This window comes from Falco peregrinus, chromosome 11 (assembly GCF_023634155.1).
Source record: "Falco peregrinus isolate bFalPer1 chromosome 11, bFalPer1.pri, whole genome shotgun sequence".
Lineage (NCBI taxonomy): Eukaryota > Metazoa > Chordata > Aves > Falconiformes > Falconidae > Falco > Falco peregrinus.
Window position 1 is genome coordinate 14,518,746 of NC_073731.1, and position 20,252 is coordinate 14,538,997.

General features: G+C 34.3%; 1 protein-coding gene across 1 annotated transcript in view; it reads right to left on the bottom strand.

Annotated features, from left to right (window-relative positions):
• KIF6 (kinesin family member 6) overlaps positions 1 to 20,252 on the bottom strand; it is a 158,357-nt gene that overhangs the window by 66,686 nt on the left and 71,419 nt on the right. The window lies entirely within an intron of this gene.

Below are 20,252 nucleotides of genomic sequence, written 5' to 3' on the forward strand. Positions count from 1 at the left end.
TTCTTTCATTACATCTTAAACTCATGACTTTGCAGTTAATGCTATTTGATTTTATCTTATTTTGCCTATGTAATCCACAAAATCATGTATTCCTTCTCCCAGAACAATCCTTTTGGAGGAGGTTTTTTTTTGTACCACCAAAAAACCCACCCCAAAACCAAAACAAAAAGCCCCAAACCCCTGTATTATTTGTCATAACCTCTTCATGTATAAAAATATCCTTTCTACATGGGAACTCCAGCCATGGACATATATCACACTTCCATTTTGTGCTTGCTGAAGAATTTTGCTTTTGTGATTTCACAGAAGAAAAAGTTCTGAAAAAAACTTTCCAGCCATTCACAGAATCATAGAATGGGTTGAAAAGGACCATAAAGATCATCTACTTCCACCCCCTGCCATCTCCACTCCTCTGCCACACTGGCTAGCAGAATTGTTCATGTGAGTACTCCCTAACTGGTTTCACTCAAAATTTATCAATGTATTTTAAATGGTAAGTCTTTGCTAGCCTAATAAAGCCCAGAAAGGTGGATAGGACAGAAGCAGGAAGTCTGGCAGCTATGAACAGTCAGGGAACTTAACCTCAGCTGGAAGAGGATATGTACCTATAAAAACCTCAAGGAAGACTGGTGAGGAGCCATGTGTTAGATGCAAGTGGGATTGCATGGTAGAGAAATTCCAGCTTCTTTTACCATTGTTCCAATACAGCTAAGGCTCAAAAAATTCTAGGATAGATCCGCGGCTTTCTTTACACAACAGTTTACAAAAAACTTTGAAAAGTTGCATTTTAATAAAAATGTTATCAGACTTCACTAATATATCAACCTATGCAGAGAAATAATCGTGTACACTGGATGGAAACAGACTTTGTCACCATATATATAACTGAAAACAAGCTCTATGACAGCTAAGCCATTGAAAGGTGATTTTTCTTTCTGGTTATAAATTAATAAGACATTAATTATTGGTACCAAATATCTACTTATATGCTTCTAAGTTCCTAGTGTGACAACAGAATTCCTATCATCTGATTGTATTCACTGATATCCCTCTTCAGTTTAAGTATGACAGTACTTTCGCTCTGGCAATTTTACAACAACAGAGATTAAAAATTGTCATTGTGAAGCCACAGGACAGCTGCAGAATGTTAACTGTGTGGATGTATTATTTTCTTAGTTTTGATATATAATAAATGGAATACTCGAAATGTGTAACTTCCTGTTTTGTGCAGTTAAAAAACTGAGTTAATTAAAAAGAAACGTAACACCTAAATGTCTGCTCAGAGTGAAGGAGGATGGAAGGAAGTTGGGCTAAAGTGCTATGAGGATCAATGAAAGTTAGTATTGCACCACTCACTCCTATGCATCAGCTAAAGGCCTCTGAAAACTTGTGTGTGATAAATTTGGGACTTCCTATGTATAAGGACAAATATGTAAACACAAAATGATACAAGCAAAAACCTCATTGCATATTTCAAGACTAAAAGTAATGTGTGGTAATAAGACTAAAAGTAATGTGTGGTAATAATTATGTTTTTGTGGTGTCCTTACTTTAGATTGCTTAAAGGAAATAAAAAATGCTTGAGACATTTCATTAATATTACAGAAGTATTTCTAGAATTCAAGCAAATATCCTTGTTTATTCCTTTTGGCACAAGCACTCCTCACAGAAGACAGAAACATCTAGAAAAAAGCCATCCAATAGGATTTCAACAACCCATCTGATTTAGAAGCAATACTTTAAACACTTTACTTTTAAAACTGAAGATATAATTTTAAAAAGGAATGTTAAGTTCCCCGTTGGAGACTTATTTTTAACTCAGCATTGGTGTAATTTCTGTCTGACATTTTCCCAAACTTCACTGCGGTACATTTTGAAGTGCATCATTGCAAAAAAGATAAAAGAATTGCATTGCACAAATAAACACAAAACTTCACTTTAAATAGAATCTTTGGTTTCCAATACTACTGTGAAAACATCCACTCAATTATATAGGTATCTCTAGGTTTAAAATTAATAAGACTGAATGTGAGAGCTCCCCACTAGTAGTCATGTCATCTTGAAATAGCTAAAAATGGAGCATTCTTTACTACATAGCATGTCTAGCCCTTTGCGGCCAGATCTCAGCACCTCTTCCCTTCAGTCCGGGGACTCACCTGGACCTTCTCTTTGCACATCTATTTTTGGTGCACGACACACCCACTCTAGCATGGTGAATGAGGAACAGCTTTTATGTGTAACCACAGTACTGCTCCCAGAGGGGAGAAGGAATAGAAAGGAAACAAGCGGAATGCATTCCTTAAAAATTAATACTCCACCTGAAAACCTCAGGCATACAACACACTGAAAGCACCACACGGATGACACTGGTCATGAACAGGGCTTACACTATTGCTGCTGCCAAAAATTGGGAGTGAGGTTTTTATGTTAAATACATCATAATGGATTTGAATAAAGAGGCTACTACTTAATGAAAATAAACTTTTATATTTTGAGCTTTGAGTCAAAAAGCAATGAACACTGTAAAATTACCGGACAGTAAATTCCCAGTCTCCCATACTCTGCAGGTGAAATCCCACCATGGATATTGGGCAACTGGAACAATTCAGGTATCTTCTTTGAGGGCAGGTCCACTGCAGAGAATTAATTTCTGTCTTACCAAAGGCAGAATGAACAGGCAGAGACAGCTGAGATCTCATAATTACTGCTAAGTTGACCAAAAGATCTGTGCTATCCACATTATTTTCTGTCCACAGAGAAAACATTAAAAATAATCATGTCAAGGTTTACAAATACCATTTTGAAACAAGTGTACATATTAACTCCAAATTTAATCCCTGAAACCTCACCACGGTAAAATTAATTAATCTTTTTGATGAAATTTCCGTCTTAAATTGTCCCTTGAGGCAGGAAGTGCCTTCTACCCTGCACTTAGGGTTGATGTAGTCTATCCCATTAACAGTAAATCCTGCTGCCATAACAATAAATATCCACATTCAGCAAAACAGTCATTCCTTGCCTTTATGTGCACTAATCATTCCTCAAGAAATATGTCAGAGAGCAATTTGATACTGCAGTGTGGTAAAATAAAGCCTAGGATTTGGCAACATCCATTTGCATTAATAATTCACAGAATGTCTTCCAGAAACCTGCCAGTGCATCTTTAGCAACTTCTTGACCATTTCTCTTTTTGTGTTATTGGAGGATGTCTATTTATAGAAACATATATTATCATTTAAATTCTATGAGCCTTGGCAAGATTATACTAGTTACAGATCACTTGCTATTAGAAGGGTACCTACATTACCCAATTACACATTTTTTTGCCATCCTCAACACTGGTGATAGAAAGTAAATTAATTTAGAAGCTAAATTCCTGATCTTGCGAAGTAAACATGTGCTGGAATTTTTTTCCCCATGTATGTTCATAGGAATCAGAAAGACAGCTAACATATGTACATACACACATGGATAAGCATGGAGATGCAAAATCTTTTTCCCTCCTGACAATGAACAAGTAAAAAAAATAATAATAAAAAAAATCTATAATATTAGAAGGCAACCTTCGTCATTTAAAATACAATTTTTTTTCTTTTATAAAACATGTACACAATTGTGCTACAACATGCAACACATTTCACATCCTTAAAATGTTCTCTACAGTCTGCTCCTACTAATTTATTGTCAGCTTTAGTTATTCTGACTACATTATTCACAGTACATAAAAAGAGAAAAAGAAAACTGTAATTATTCTTATGATGCCTAATAACTCTATTGTATTAAAACTGAGAAAAAAAAAGAGTCATGTAGTTTGGCTTCTCCTGCATCTTACTTATTTTTTGTTTCTGTAAGTGGAAAACCCCTTGGTTTAATCAAAACTGATGGCATTCTTGACCCAGTGATATTAATAGCAAAGCTGATGGCTCACAGAGGCAAGACTCCCCTATTGTCTCTCTGACACATTATACAGCGGAGGTTTTCTGGTGAAAATTCAGTGGTCTCAGTTGCTCAATTAGGGAACTTCACTTAAAAAAACCCCAATGTCATGTAAACTATTTGAGTGAAATTCCATTTCAGACTGGCAGAATTCCCAGTGTGAAACTGAATTCCTGCTTCTTTCAATTCCTTTGTAACCAAAATTTGTAACCAACTGAACTCTATGATTAATATGCATCAAAGGATCAAAAGATAATTTTTGCACCAATAACCTCTGTAGATCTAAATCTGCTTATGACAAGACATAGAATTAAGAGTGTTTTTACCCCTTGGAAATCTGTTGAAATAAGTGACTCTCACTAGAAAAATAGCATAATTCTTCCCGAATGCCATGTATGGTATGTTTATTTGATGGCTTTAAACTGCTTGTTTTCCTGTAGATCAAAATGGGACAATATATTATGTAAATTCCTTGTCATACAAACCTACTTCACTATTAAACATGCTGTATCTTAGAGCCATGAGCTCTTGTATTAGGCTTTTGTTAATTAAATAATCCTGCTGAAAATCAAAAGGATGTCTGCCTGGGACTCTGACTTTTTCTTCTAGTATTCCCTTCTGTAAAGTTGTTTTAATGCTCCTGATACAAAACTGAGACATTCTCCTTCAGTACCCAAACACTGGCCATTATTCAAACTCATGTCACTATCTCTCTCTGTACGCTTAAAGATTAAAGGAAATTTCTGAAATATTTAGAATTATCTCTCCCCAGAGCTAAAGCTGGATGTAAATGGCATAAATAGAGGTGATCAAAGTGGGGAGGTATTGCAAAAGAAAGGATTCATAATAAAAACCCCATCATTTTAACACTCAGAACTTTCCCAGCTCTCTTAGAGTACTTTGCTTTCTTTGACTGAGCAAGCAGAGATAGCTTTGCATGAAATAATTTGTATGCAGCTTACTCTTAGAATTTACAGTATCAAATATACTATAAATAGAAACGCTTACCCACGCTTGCACAGAATTTTAAGTAGCCGACATAACCTAGATTTTCAACGAAGCTTCTCAAACAAATTAGCTATCAATAAAGAGAAGTAATTTCAAGAACTGTGTTGCCACGGTTATGCTGACTGAAAACAAGAGTCAAGACTTCCAAGGTTTTATATTGGTTTCTGCTTCTAATTCACTGTCTTACTTTCACAAATCATTTCATCTGCTCCTCAATGTTAGAAAAACAAGATTTTGCACTTAAAGATGGCCTTTGAACATGAAGTCTCAAAGTGATCAAGAAAGATAAGCCACCCTAATTTATTTTTCAGTTGAGGAAACTGGTTCAGAGAGATGAGGTCACTTGTATAAGTTCACAAACTTAGTAAATTATAAAGACTGAAATAAAAACCAGATGCCCTGCTTCTCAGTCTGGGATCTTATTCAATGCAATGTATTCAATGCCTCTACAATGCAATGGAAAGCTGATTTTTTTTATTTATAATTTAAGCCCACACAGCAGTAGAAGCATGCAAACAATAGTGAAAATGAAGGAAAAATATGGCAAACAAAACCCAATAAGATTCCAAGCCAGCTAACAACCTCAGTCAGACAATACACTTTATCACAAGTATTCAGTAAAAAATCAGAAACATACAAAAGCAAATGTTAACAGAAGCTCATACGTTATTTGGGAAATATTCTTACTAAGAAGTTTCATTTCTTTAGGAATAACAAGACTGGCACAAGGAGTCAGTGAACAATACTGCAAATAAGACAACTGCGTGCAGTTTCTCTGTGTAAGTAATGAAATATGAACATTACAAAGCCAAATTATATATGATTACATGAAGAATAAATATTGAAAGAAGTATAAAAAATAAAAAGGGAAAGGCAAAGCTTCCACCCCATTTACATTTACTGCATCTGCTATTTATGACATGGCAAGCACAGCCTTTGCCATTTGGGAACAGTATACAAAATGTTTGCTTAACTTTACTTGTGTTTCCAAAGTGTTTTTTCTTGTCTCTTCATCCACTAAAAGAACCGTTAATGACTTGAAAAAAACTCTACATAAATCAAGTTATACTAAGTAGCTTCATATATTTTCTCTCTATTAGTATCCAATTAAATCTAATATTAAAAGATATATTCTGATTTCTCCGCCACCTGTGAACTTTGTAGCATTTTTTTTTCTGACACTAAGATTTCTTCTGTCATAAGTATTCTACTTTTCTCGCTAAACTTTAGGGTTTTGCAATATTATTTATAATAAAATGGTAATTTTTTCAAGATTCCCATCTGATGCATCACAGTATGACTCATTGCTACTACATTTTTCAATGCACTGTTTTCCCTATTAGCAATTCTGATATAGACCCTAATTTGCAATAACCCTTTAAAAAAACATTTGATTACAAAACAGCTTTTCAACTACTGCTTTTCAAGCCTCTGAAAAAAATCTATGATTTGACCCTAAGATTAAGAGCACAGGAAGATGAAGGCTACACTTATATTATAGGCAGCCACTGTTACTGAAGTATTCAGGATAGCAACCTTAAGAAAATAGGGGGAAAAAAAAAAAAAAAAAAAAAAAAAAAAAAAGAGAGAAGGAAAAAAATAAACTGCTATTTAAATCCAGGAAGTTAGACTAGAATAAGATGAATTTGCAATCACACAAAAAAATAGCACCTGACCAACCAGATAACATTTTCATATTTTTAGCAGAATATGTTTAATGTTACATCAACTTATGTCTCATTTTCAACTAATAATTATACCTGACAACATCTACTCTCCATCAATTTGAAAAATAAATTATATGATGCAGTTGTGACTATATCTTGAAAAAAATGGAGTTCGACAATTAGAGCAAACTTCTTTTTAGAGGCTTTTAGGGGTGATCTTTCCTCTACCCCTTAACATCCCTCTTTACACTTTCTTTCCTAAAGACCACATTTTGCAAAAAAGCAGATTCCAGGAAATGAAGTTACTTGTTTGGATATAACTGCCAAAGCCACTTCCTGTACGCACTTAGCAGAAATGCTTGGGTAAAAAAAGCCTTATGACATTTTTCAATCCAACCAAGATGGGCATTCCATTCAGCCACACAAAAACTCAATTTAGCTCTAGAACTGTATGCCAGTGTTATATATTTGACTGCTTAAAGTATTACAGTCCAGTAATAATAAATTCAATTTTACATTTGTCAGGAAAAATAGCATCAAACAGGTTCCAAACAACAAACACACCAACTACTTCATCCATGACCTGATATTATTCCATTTTTGGTATTCTGCTGTTTTTCCTTTCTTCTCTCTGTACTGCCTAGCACGTGAATGCACTGTGAAGAGTAACTCATGGAAAGTCTGCAAAGAGACCATTGATTTGAACATGGCATAACATAGTCATTGTTACATTTGGCATTGACGCTATTTACACCTCATTCAGTAGCAGAGAGAAAAGGGAAGTTTTATGAGAAAGTGTCTATAACAAACACACGGGCTGCTGTAACAGAAAAGCATCATATACATGATATTCATCAGATGAACTGAAAATGCTGTTGATGACTGAATTATATTTTGTTGAACTTTGTTAACAGGTGTTTCACCAGGCCTTGCCCTGCACAATGTGCATTATGACAAAGTCAGGTCTTTGACCGTAACAACATAATTTTTCTATAGCAAGTGATTAAAAGTATCTATAAAGGAAAAAGTAATCTGTTATTAATTTGATTACTTTCACTCCAGACCAACCTCTTTATCTTAAAAACTAAAAAAATTGCCTAAGGGACTACAATTAGATATGCAGCAGTTAAAAATTGTAACTTTGTCCTACAGCCTGCCTGATTTAATGAAGCTCCATTAAATGTAAAACATGCCCCACGTCAGGCCCCTGTCTTTGACCCTTCAGTTCTTTTTGGGGAGCGGCTAATTAAGGGTGACAAGCAGTCATTTCCCAACTATTGTTGTTGTTTCATTGTACGTGTCATTTCAAAACACGTATTACTGTCTTTTCTCTTTAGCCATTTTCCATTCAATAATTCTCTTGGGCTCACTTCTCATTCCCTAGTAGCTCAGATCTTGCTAACCTCCAACCTACAGTCTCTCTTATTCCTCATCTCTTTCCCAGCAAAAGTGGTACTGTAGGCTCTGACTAGTTCTTCACATTGTTCCCATAATGCTGCATAATAATCATCTGGATTGAGGTGGATGTGTTAATCCTCATTTAAATCTCAATCTCAAAGAAGTGTATGTTAAAATTTTTAATCAAAATCAAACATGTCACATTCCAATCTACAGTCCTTACTGAAATTCATTCAGCAGGTATTCAGAAAGTTCAGAAGCCTGTATCAGGGCCTTTTTACCCTGAGAAAGACCTGAAGTTTTATATCCAGCCTTATTTAACTTCAAATTCATTCAAAGACATGCCTAAGAACAACACATGAGAGCAACCTGCAATGATTCATGAGGGAAGATAAGCATGGGGAAGAGATCCTTTTGACTTAAACTTGCCTTTAAAAGAAATAAGGATAAATGCATGCACTAATTCACAAAGTAACAAAACATTAAATGAAGGTTCAATACGTGATGAGGTCCATCATTATAGGGTAACAACAACATGCTTATATGTACTCGCTCAAAGATTAAAACAGCATTAGTGGTGTACAGAAGCCCTGACAATAAATCCTGCTTGGTTATGCAATGATACAATGAATCTCATGACTGCCTTGGACCTACTCACCTTCTAAGCACTTACCCTTTCTGTGATTAACCTTCTTAGCTTTAAAGGCTACACCCCCAGACTCTAGACCCCCTGCCAAGAGTGGGAGATAAGATACCTTGTGCTACCCTCTTTAAACCATGTGGATGTTTTGATCATCAGGCCTTGATGGGGTGGAAGCTGTTGTGCCCAGAAAACAAGCATTTAAAAGATTTAGTTATAAATGTCAAAGTACTTATCGTTTTAAATATGCACATGGCCCTTAAGAAACCAGAAGGGGATTGGCCAGGTACATATATAGCATCATCATAGCAACTGAAAACTGGAAGAAATATTCAGTCTTGTGCTTTAGCACTGCAGCTAAACTCTTAAGTAGCAGACATCAGCAAGAAAGCAAACTGAACCACAAGTTACTGAAACAGCTGTTGGTGTTGGAGTTTTATACCTTCCTGTGAGGCATCTGACCTTGGAACTGATGCAGATACTTCGAGCACTTCTGTCCCCAGGAAGGGTTGCTGCTGTCTGTTTTTGCAGTGGCACAGGAACATGTCCTTACAACAGCCATGTCTAGGTACTATTTCGATGTATTGCTATGAATTTTTAGATTTTTTTAATTATTATTTTTTCAGGAATACAAGCCTCACAGGAAAAGTGATATCAGCAGTTTAGCAGTCAGATGTGACAAGGACTTCATAAGAAAAAAACCCCAAACAATTCTCTATCACAGTACAGCTTTCTCTGTGCTGTGTTTACTGTAAGAGAAGGTTTTGAAATTCTTAAGAAAAAGAAAAGAAAGTATAAAAAAGTTAAGCTAGCTGTTAAGGCAATTTAAATATAAAAGGCTCCAATGAGATCTCCTGAAAACAGACATACAATTTTGCAGAATACATGACAAAACTCATCAATCAGAAGTAACACAAACCCACAAATAACATCTAAGGTTATGTTCTCTTACTGCTTGTCCTCTGAAAGCAGATACATTGTAAACAAGGACTGGAAAACACATTTAGTTTTATTCTTGGGGAAAACAGATACACAGACACTTTCAAAAAGAAAAATCTTTTCAAGATAAGGTTTTTATCTCTTTGTCACTTTGTCAGTTGGAGACATTCTGGGTGATATCCTCTGGATTATAAAAGGTTAATTGCACATTTACTTCATGGTTTTAAAGACAGTGATTTTGAGAGAGAATTGCAGTTAGTATTTCAAACTTTATTTTTAAATCCCTTTCATTGACATTTTAGATGCACATAGTTTTATTTGTATTTCATATGATATTGTTTGCAAGTATTTCCTTTTTGAAATGATCCCTGCAGCCTCATAAATGCAAAAGGAAAAAACAAGCTTGAAAATGTGAGCTAAAGATAATGTCAGGAAGTATAAACCAATGCAAAGAGAAGATAGCATTGCAGTTGAAATGCTCCAGCTCTTCATTAAAAAATCCTGCATGAATCTGCCTTTTCTTTAAAGACAGAATAAATCAAGATATGTACAAACCCTAAAGGATGCCAAGATATCAATCTCACTTAGACAGTGAAAGTTTTTAAAGCCAAAGATTAAAGAATCTTGAACTAATGATATGAAAAACCAGACTCTCCATCTTTGTATTCTCTCTATTGAGACATAAATATGGAGAAACTGGTTTGATTTCTGCTAAGGAATAAGCAAAAGAGAGACAGTGCTTTCCTAATATAGTGTGCAAATACGTATTATTAATATTAAAGAAGTTAATTTCTCCGTTCATATTTTTAAGGAAGTTTATTGTTACTTCCAACATGGTAAGCTGATATTCTTAAAGGCTTTTATCTCTAGGTAATAGAAAGCCTAAAATGGCAGCAGAAAGCAATAGTTACATTGTAATAGGCAGAATAAAAGAAATTGCAGAAGGTTTCAAAGGCATGCATGGCATCCAATATTAACAGCATCAGATTTTCAGATTACTTTTTTTTGTTAGTTTTGCCTAGAGGTGAACTTCAGAATATAGTTTTTGAGACTATCATTATTTGAAGAATTACAGAATTACAATAAACAGTAAAAATATTAAGATAGTACCAGTAAGCAAGTTTAGCAACGCAAAGAGGCAGCAGTAGTTCGAGGGCCAGGAGATGACCAAGTGGAAAAGGCTAGAGATTGTTACACTCAAGACAAAATAAAGTAAAAGACTGAGAATACTGATTATAGAAAATGATTGGAAACTAGACTGATGATTAGGACACTAGAAAAGACAGCAAAAGATGAAATTTAGTTTTATGTGAATGCAGGTCTAGTAAAAGTATGCTGAAAATTAGGTAGGGGTCTCATACTACAAGCATGACTATTTGTGCAAGTATTTGGCATAGCATCATTAACAACAACAACAAATTCTTTCAGCAAATATTTTGCTCAACAGTCACCAAATGACTCACTTATAGAAATCATATTATCAGGAAAAACTGAAAAACAGGAAAACAGAAAAACTACTAAGTGGGAGAAAATTATTCATAAGCACTGTAATACAATACAAAAGTAGTTTAGAATTTTGTCATGATGAGCTTCCACCATTCAATGTATCAGAGTCAGATATCAGTGGTTTGAAGAACTGGAATTCCTGCTAAATGCTTACCAACGTTAAAAAATTTCTTTAGCCATACCACATTTGCTTCAGGAGAGTGGCCCATTATTACAAACATCTCAAGGATCTATGTTTGCACATAAGTTTATACATAATCGCTTCAAATTGTTGTATAAATCTATGCAATCAAACCAGTTTCACATTTTACTTAACTGATAGAAGTCTTAGACCAGCTCCTACCTGCCTCTAGGAATAAAAAGATTAAAGACTGTTTTCAGTGTAGCTTATTAGATGGTTACAGCAGAGCATCTCAGCCACAGATTTGCAAGACCAGCCCTGCAATGAAAATCAGTAAGAGCTTTTACCCACCCTAGAAGTAAAGGCTACCAAACTTAGTGCATAACGTAATGGAAAACCAAATATCACCTTACCTCCAGTAATGTTTACTCTTTTCTTTCACGCAAAAGACAATAATGGTCCAAATTTTCTCAAAGTAACCTAAATACTAGATAACCCCCTGCTAACATAATGCTATTCTTTTACAAGTATGTTTCTGAACAGTGGCTGAAAACAAACAGAACAAAGGCACAGTTACTAAACAGATGTTCCAGAGTTAAAACCTAAGAGACCAAAGGACAATGTATCAGAGATAAGTGAACTGTACAACGTTAGATCCTGTCAGAAAAAGCATCCAAAACTTGAGACCCCATTCTCACTGAGGCAAAAAGTCATAGCTCCACCAACTTCACTGGAAAAATTGTACAGTAACAGAAGCATGAAATTGGCCTGAAACATTTGTATGAAACCTGTTAAATATATTGCAAATACCAGGAAAAAGTAGGGGTTTGTGGGATGTTTCCAGTAATTTCTAGTTTGCTTTTATATTCAAATACAGTGAGAGCAGTCTCACAAGACTATCTATTTCGGTTACGAACAAGATCTGAAAAGGCAGTTTTTAGATTAAATACACAAACAAAAGCAAAACAGAACTCTAGACTATGCTATTATTTAGCAGAATTAGCAGTATCTGCACAGAAATATCTAAAGATTAAGCTAATAGGAATACCTTCTAGTCTTTTGTATTACCCATATGCATACAAATGTGCACATAGTGACTCTACTAAAAGGCACTGTAGTCTCTTGGGACTGATTTTCATAGCAATAAAAATATGGAAGAAGTTTTACAGATGTATTTGCCAAACATGACAGTCAATATATAAAGGAATTCAATCACCCTTCAAGTACACAGAAACTTTCAGAAGTATATTTTACCTCTAAAATATCAAGAGTTGAAGTGCTTCAGTCACAAACCCAAAAACATCTTTAAGGAGTTAGTCTGAAGGATCCAATAGCATTTTCAGACAGACAAAATATGGCCAATGAATCAGGAAGCCAAAAAGATTTGAAATAGTAGAGAACTTCCAGGGAACACTAGGTTACATTTCAGCAGACTAATCTGGATAAGGGAACAGTAAACTAGCATAGAAATACTGGAAAGTTTCCCCATCTAAACAGACTCAAGAGGAAGGCAGTAAAAACTGCCAAAAGCATCTTTAACAAGCTTCCAAACATACGTTCCACATCAGAAGAGATTCCCAGCTGAGAAGTGGAAAGAAAGACATGACGGGCATCTTAGAAAAACCAGAAATCTTTTGTAAAACTAGATAAATGTGGAGAAAGAAAAAGCTGTTGATGGTCATATAAACAGTAAGTGGTTTTACATAACAGCATTTTCAATATAGAAGATAATTAAGTTTCAATGTTTGTGAAAAATTAATGAAAGTACTATAATGATCTACTCTCATTAAATCCTTACAACTTACAAAATCTGCCTTTGATGTTGCAAATGGAGACCTAGCTCCAAAAATCAAAATCTGGGCTTCATCTCCTAAAAATAACTCTATGTTCATATTTATAAACACTTAGTTAAGATGACAAAAATCGTAACACACAGGGCTTTATCATGGGATACCAATTGCAAGAGCTCACTTTAAATCTTACAACATGTATTTATATTTCTTTGTAACAAAGAATAGTCATCTGTTGTTGCTTACATAGCTATTTCCACAGAGACTGAAACTTCTTAACACATTCAGTTTTTACTGTTCACTAATCTCAGTGAGTTCAGTTCGAACTCCTCACTCAAACAAAACTCACCGTGGACTTACTGTGAATCCCAACAAAATAAAGGTCTTGGAAGCTGTACAGATAGAATAATTTTGGAAAAAACCCCAAACAAACCAAAAAAACAAACCTCAGAAGTCAGTCAAGTCTCCTATAAATTCACAGAGTTGGTCGTCTTGGTATTTATTGCGATCAATGTACTTTTAAAGAAAGGAATTTTATTCTAGAAACTACTTTGAATTTTAATGTTTACTTTTTTTTTTTCATTTCATAAGGTTAAAAAGGGAAATAAACCTGTGATCTTCAAGACACAGATACCAAAATATATAAAGCACATGACAAATTAAAAAATTCCCACAATTACATGCTACAAAACATGTGCCTGAAAACAGACATGTTCAAATTTATGACATAAATTGGAGCCTTAGCAATACAATACATGTTTTACCTTGTGACCTGAAATACCAGAAAATAACTGTTAAACTTACCAGAAATAGAGCCCCATAAAATTGTTCAAAAGCATATGCTGCTAACATTTGCTGAATTCATTTTGAAGGCTTTTTAAAATACCTAAACCTTAAGCAGTGAAGTCTGATACTTCCTGCTTGGTCCTTAAACTTGGCAATAATGAAAAATTTATTGTAGCAAATAACCACTTTACATTACAGAAAACATTTAATGCTTAAGAAATTAGCAAAACAACATGTCTTATTTTAAATATTAGTTACAGAAGTTTAACAGCATCAATGAAATATTCACTACATCTTACTAAGACCTGATAGAAGTTCAACTGGAGAGCAAATGGAGTATATACTTTTTTTCAGGACCTGTAACAGAAAATGTAGCACATACTTCCTTTTCTGACTAATAACAAAGATCAACAGCAAGACTGAACAACATTCTCAATGCACCAGTGAGCTCTTTTGCTGACCAAATAGCAATAAAATGGGTACATCTGTTTGTTGACAAAAGATCTGTCATGAGCACAGTGCCAAGAGTCTGTCCTGATATCCCAAAGCAGCACCAGACACAGAAAAGACTCCAAGAAACATATAGGCTTCCTAAGCACTTAATTTTTCTAGAGGGTTGAGACCTGCCTTTTTCTGAACCGAAGGACACAAAAGAGATTCTGATAGAAAACCTCAGTCAATTCTTTCCATTAGGGAGATTTCTGTGGGTTTTCCAACAATAGAAGGAAGCTTTTTCCTCAAAATACAACATAAATATGTAAAATATGCAAGATAAATATTTTGAGAAGTCTTAATACAAGATGAAAATATTTAGCTTTCAGAATTAAGCAGTTGGTGTGTTATCATCACTACTTTCTCTCTATTTATAATCACCATCTATTGATACAAGCCATCTCTCACCTTTCCTTTTAGTCAGCTTGTCAGCCCTTCAGGAGGAACGCTCTTTTTTGTACATGCTTGCATAGTGCCTAGCCAAAAGTAATCTTAAACCCTGAATGGGTTAAACAGCAGGTAACCTCTTAACAAAACTTTTAAAAAAACCCTCACAACTTCTAAATGAAATGTAAAGAAAGTGGCCAAAAATGGTCAAAACATGATCCTAATAAAATCTTTGGTGAGAGCAAAATAATCTTTCTCAAGCCCATAAGCATATACAAGTATTTGAAGCTCTCACTGACATTTATTGTGTTCTCTGAATGTCACAATATTCACACTGTTTTCTGGTAACCAAACTGTTTATATTTCAGGAGAAAAAAAAAATCCAGCAGGAGGAAAAATGAAATCATGCATCTCCTACACTGACAGAATTATGCTAAAAGCAAGCAGCAGTCTGAGATCTATATCAAAATAAGACTTATCTGTACAATAGAGGTGATATAATATGATAAAAAAAATACAACAAAATGTTTATCACTCCAGTGATGTGTATAAGTCAGATTTATTCTTTTTTTTGCCAGGTTCATCCATACTTTGATTTATCCTAAAACTACTAATTTGTAATAATTGACAACATCTCCTGAGAAAGATTATATATAGTTCCACATTTGAATTTGTACTTGACATACAATATCTCCACCAGATATGAATCATGAATAAAACTAAAGCTGCAGTGGACACTTTATGATGAACTAAATCATTGTATTACAAATAAAATCATTGAAGAATTTGTAAAGCTCAGGTTATTGTGCCAATAAATCATCTTTGCATTTTCCGGAATGCTCATCTGAAACATAAATTAAATTCATAGCCAGAGAGTTATGTCTGTTTCAGATTTATGAATGATATTATAATGCAATAAATAACAGCAGCTACTGAGTATGTTAAGAGTGTTTTGCTCACTTTTACTCATGTAGTTATGGATTTATAATTTAGAGTCTTTTGTGATTAAGATGGATATTGAAAAGTAAGATCTTCCCTTTTATGGTATAACACTTGGACTAGGATAAAATGTTCTGGTTTGTTCACTCTAAGCTGTCTCATGCAATCCATAAAACCTCCCCAGTGATGGGAGCTGGCTTGCCAAAACGTCAGCAGCAGGCAGCCTTCCACTGCTTCCAGGTAGCCTACCTACCACTCCCTCCAAAAAGAAGTCTTTTGGGATCCAAGAAAACAAATTTGTCAGCATGAAAACTGGTATAATTTTCGCTGCAGAATTCAATGCTATGTAACCCAATGTCACCAGTGAAACCTAGGGCATTACTAGGACCTGCACCTGTATAGTCCACTGCTCTATCTTCAAGAACATCCTAATACAGACTGTAACATACACTGAAAAAAGCACAAAAAAACACAGCAACAATCCACATGTCCAGTTACAGCCATTCTTAATCAGGTCTTCCACTGGCATCAGACCTTGTGTCCAACAATATTTTGCTAACAACATTATTTTGAATACGATCCCTGATATTTAAACAACCAGTTAGAGACACACCTGTTCAGAAAAAAATACCATTTAACATTAAATCAACTCTCTAGAACTTAGTATTTATTAGTAGTTTGGAAATATGTTACAATGGTACCCAAAGACTTACTTGGAAATCAAATCTGGGTGTTAGACTTTGTTTCTCATTGTGTTTCTACAGTCATTACTGTTAAAGGCTGCTATTCAGAGTTTCAGGCATACAGGAGGTGGGAGAAAGACAGAATGTATAGGAAAGTAAATACTACAGATATGTTAAGCCTTTGAAGATGTATTATATTAACTGAGTTTCTTCCAAAAGAGCATGCACATTCAATGCGGGATGGACATTAAAAAAAATAAAACCACAGGCATGCCTATATAGATGTGTACGGTTGTAGAAGTCACTCATTCGCCTTCCAAGTCAGCCTGTTGTGGGACAAATTTGGTCCAAGGAGTTTACTGCTGTGATGAACTCAAGACAAGAATTTTGCTATTAACACAGATTATTACCTCAACCTTAGCAGTGAAACAGTATTGCTGCATTTCTCCTGCTTAAATCAGTGTTGGGACAGGATAGACTAGAAACATGATAACCTATATCTTTCAATGCAGAAAAGGTGCTAGATCATATGGCAAAATGTGGTAAAAGTAAGTTTCACCATACAGAGATAGCAGTTCTGTGACATAATATATTTTTTGCCATAGAGAGAAACAAACTTTGCTTGCCAAAGGCTTCCTGTATTCTTAACATTCATTACTTTTCATAAATTTAGTAGCATAAATTACTTTTTTTGATAGACTGAGTATCAGGTAAGTCTGGAGATTTTATGATGCAAAACAGCATCACATCTAGCATGAAAGTAACAGAATGAAATTTTTCTATCACAGAATGGTAAAGATCTGTTTCTGGGCAAACAAATAGTAAAGCTATACAATATATCAACTGCAAAATAAATGAAATGTTCTAAATTAAATAATCTGTCTACAGTTACTGGAAGATGCTTTATGTGGATTTTGAAATTAACAATTTGCTTGAATATTGTTATTTATTGTCATAAATAACCAGCTCAGATGATGTAAGGAGAGAGAACTGCAGTGCTTAACAGTTAAACCTTTCCAATTAGCCACTATAACAACTCCCTCACCCGAGACATACTAACTGGTGAATATAATTTGCAGTTTGAGTTGCTGTTTATAGAAATATTGAAGCATATACTTAAATCCTGTGTTACTAATTATAAAGATAAAGTGAAATATCCCTAAAATTTTGTAAACTCAGATTCCAGGAATGGCTTCAAGTAGTTCTGAAAATTTAGTATTCAGAGGAATATTTTCCAAAAAATTAACAGTAAATATTACTTATGCCTCTGTATCTTTTACAACTCACTCTTCTGGAATCTAATTGTTTGAATATTTAGTCTAAACTTTTAAGGTGCATGATTCAGTACTTATAACTTTTGGAGCTGACAACGTAAGTTTCTGGAATTTAGCAGCTGTATTAAGAGTGTAAGACAATATTAGAAGAATTAGCTATGAGTCCTGACAAGGTCTAAGGTAATTCCTAAATCCCGAGAAGAACATTTCACACTTTTGCAATGGTTCCTATCAAACTTTCCCATTCTTTCACAAGTCCCCCAGCAATCTGACAACTTTATCTGTAATGCTACAGCAGGCTGTCAGAAAATTACCATGTTGAGAAAGCTTTTCAAATCCGTACAGAAATTTGAAGGTTAAAAGGAAAAACTGAAGTGAGAATACATATGTGCTGGATATTAGAGTATTAAAATTACATATTTGCAAATAACTTATTTTGTTATGTAAATTGACCACTATGCCTTTTGCCAGATGGTGTTCTTTCAAGATATTTTGCTTCATTCTTCGATAGAACAAATGGGATTAATTGAGCCTGAAGCGTACAAATGTGTTCAGGTCTGAGTCCAATAGGAAAGAGAACTATATCCTAGCCACCAGCAGACAGAGGTAAGAGTTTTTGTCTGCCAAGGAATGTACCAATGTATCTTTGCACTGTCATAGCTTTATAATAAAATAGAAAAAATAGTAATAACCACTTGAGGTTTTATGCTACTTTGCAGCTAAGGATCTCAAAACAGTAACTTGCCTACAAAGAAAGTGGAATGCTTCATATGGGTACAGTCTTTTTCTTCATGTGATATTGATCCTTAATTTATAGTTCTATTTTATTTTTTACTGTGGCATAGGCTGCTTGTCATAGTACTGGCTTTCTTTTTACTGACTTTTTTTTTTTTCTTTTTCTTGAGCCCTCTGGCCTTATTCTAACTATTACTGCATGTTCTCAAATATTTGTTTCATTTTTCCTAATCTTTGGGTCATTATCCATTCTGGATTTTATATATTATTTTAAAATCTCAAATACATTTAAAAAAATCTAAAATCTCAAATGTAATTTTAAAGACTACAAAAGCTCTAATAATTCTAAAAAAAATTGTTTAAATTTCATTAAAATTCTCCACCTGTAGCAAAACAACATCTGATATGATGGCTTTATGTGTACTATGCATAAGTACACAGTGAGACCTTTCTCAACATTTTCTGATGAACTGTCTGCATATGTTTACAAGCGTTATGTAGAACATTTTTCTCAAACATGGCTCTTAATACAAATGGAGAATCAAACTGTGAAAACACTACAAGTTGATTTGAAAAATATAATCTCCAGTCTACAAAAATTTTGAAATAGAACAGTCACAATATGAAGATAAATATTGAAGCTTGTTACTTTCAGAAATGTAAGAAATAGAAGAAAGAGAAAAATAAATAATACTTATATATTAGGTAGAAAATACTGTCATTTTCAGAGACATGAAGGCACAAAAGAGCCTGGACACTCAGTTATATTCCTGCAGAGACAACTGGTCTCCTGAGGTTGGATTTAAGGCACACTGGCAAGGCTGTACATGTTGTGTTAATACATACATTTTTAACAGTGTTTCTGCTACTTTTTAATGTCTGCCATTCTAAGTATTCCCTGAGTACAATAACCCAAGTGTTTTAACAAATAATTTTTTAAGGCATTATCATTATAACAACATAAAATCTTCTGTAATGTATAGCTGTTAAGTCCAAATGCTGCCAATTGCACTGGAATAGGTTTGTAGCAGTATGTCAGGCCACTCTAAAGGAATGCAGAGATATATGGCCACCTAAAATAGTCCAAAAATAACTTTTTATTTATCTGTAACCCTCAAGCAACATGAATAAAAAGTTTAAAAATAAATTAACTATAAGTGAACCTAAAGGAAGAACTTCCATGTTCATACTTAGCATCTCTGTTATTGAGGACCTCATGGTTTTCATGTCCACATGAAATGACACAGAATATCACAACCTGACTCAAAACTGATTGAAAAGAGGAGTGCAAAGAAGGGAATAAGCTTCCAGCTACTTTCAGAATGAGAAAACCATATAACGTGCAATCCAATCGCATAAAAAAAATGTCTTATGTCAAAACATACTCATACTATCTTCTCATCCCAGACAGATATTAATTTACAACTCATTATCCAAACAAGATGGGAATCAATTACATTTACTCATTGATTTACCAAAGACAATACTTCATCATTGCAGCAGATTCCCTGTGCCAGCCATCTGTCTCAAATAGTTCTTTTTTCAATGAACAGTATTTGATATGCTCACCTATTAAATTTTACAAAACAGCTCAATTAGAATAAAGCATGAATAACAATACACTGGCTTTACCATAAGAGAGAAAAACCTTTCATAAGTCACCTATGGACAAATAGTACTCATCTGCTGACAGAGTTACAGCACTTGGTAAAATGGTGTTGAGTGCGTTAGCTATCCTAAGTGAATTCATTATTTATGCTCAGCCCTAACTGATTGCAAATGATGTAAATTATTAAACCACTTGAGAAATAATTAAAATATATATTTTTTAAAAATACATCAGCATAAGAATTTTTACTTTATTCACACTTACTAAGGTCTTGCTCCAGAAAGGTACCATATCACTAAAGCCACTCACATGTATAAAAATGGAGCTATTTGTCATTTCTGG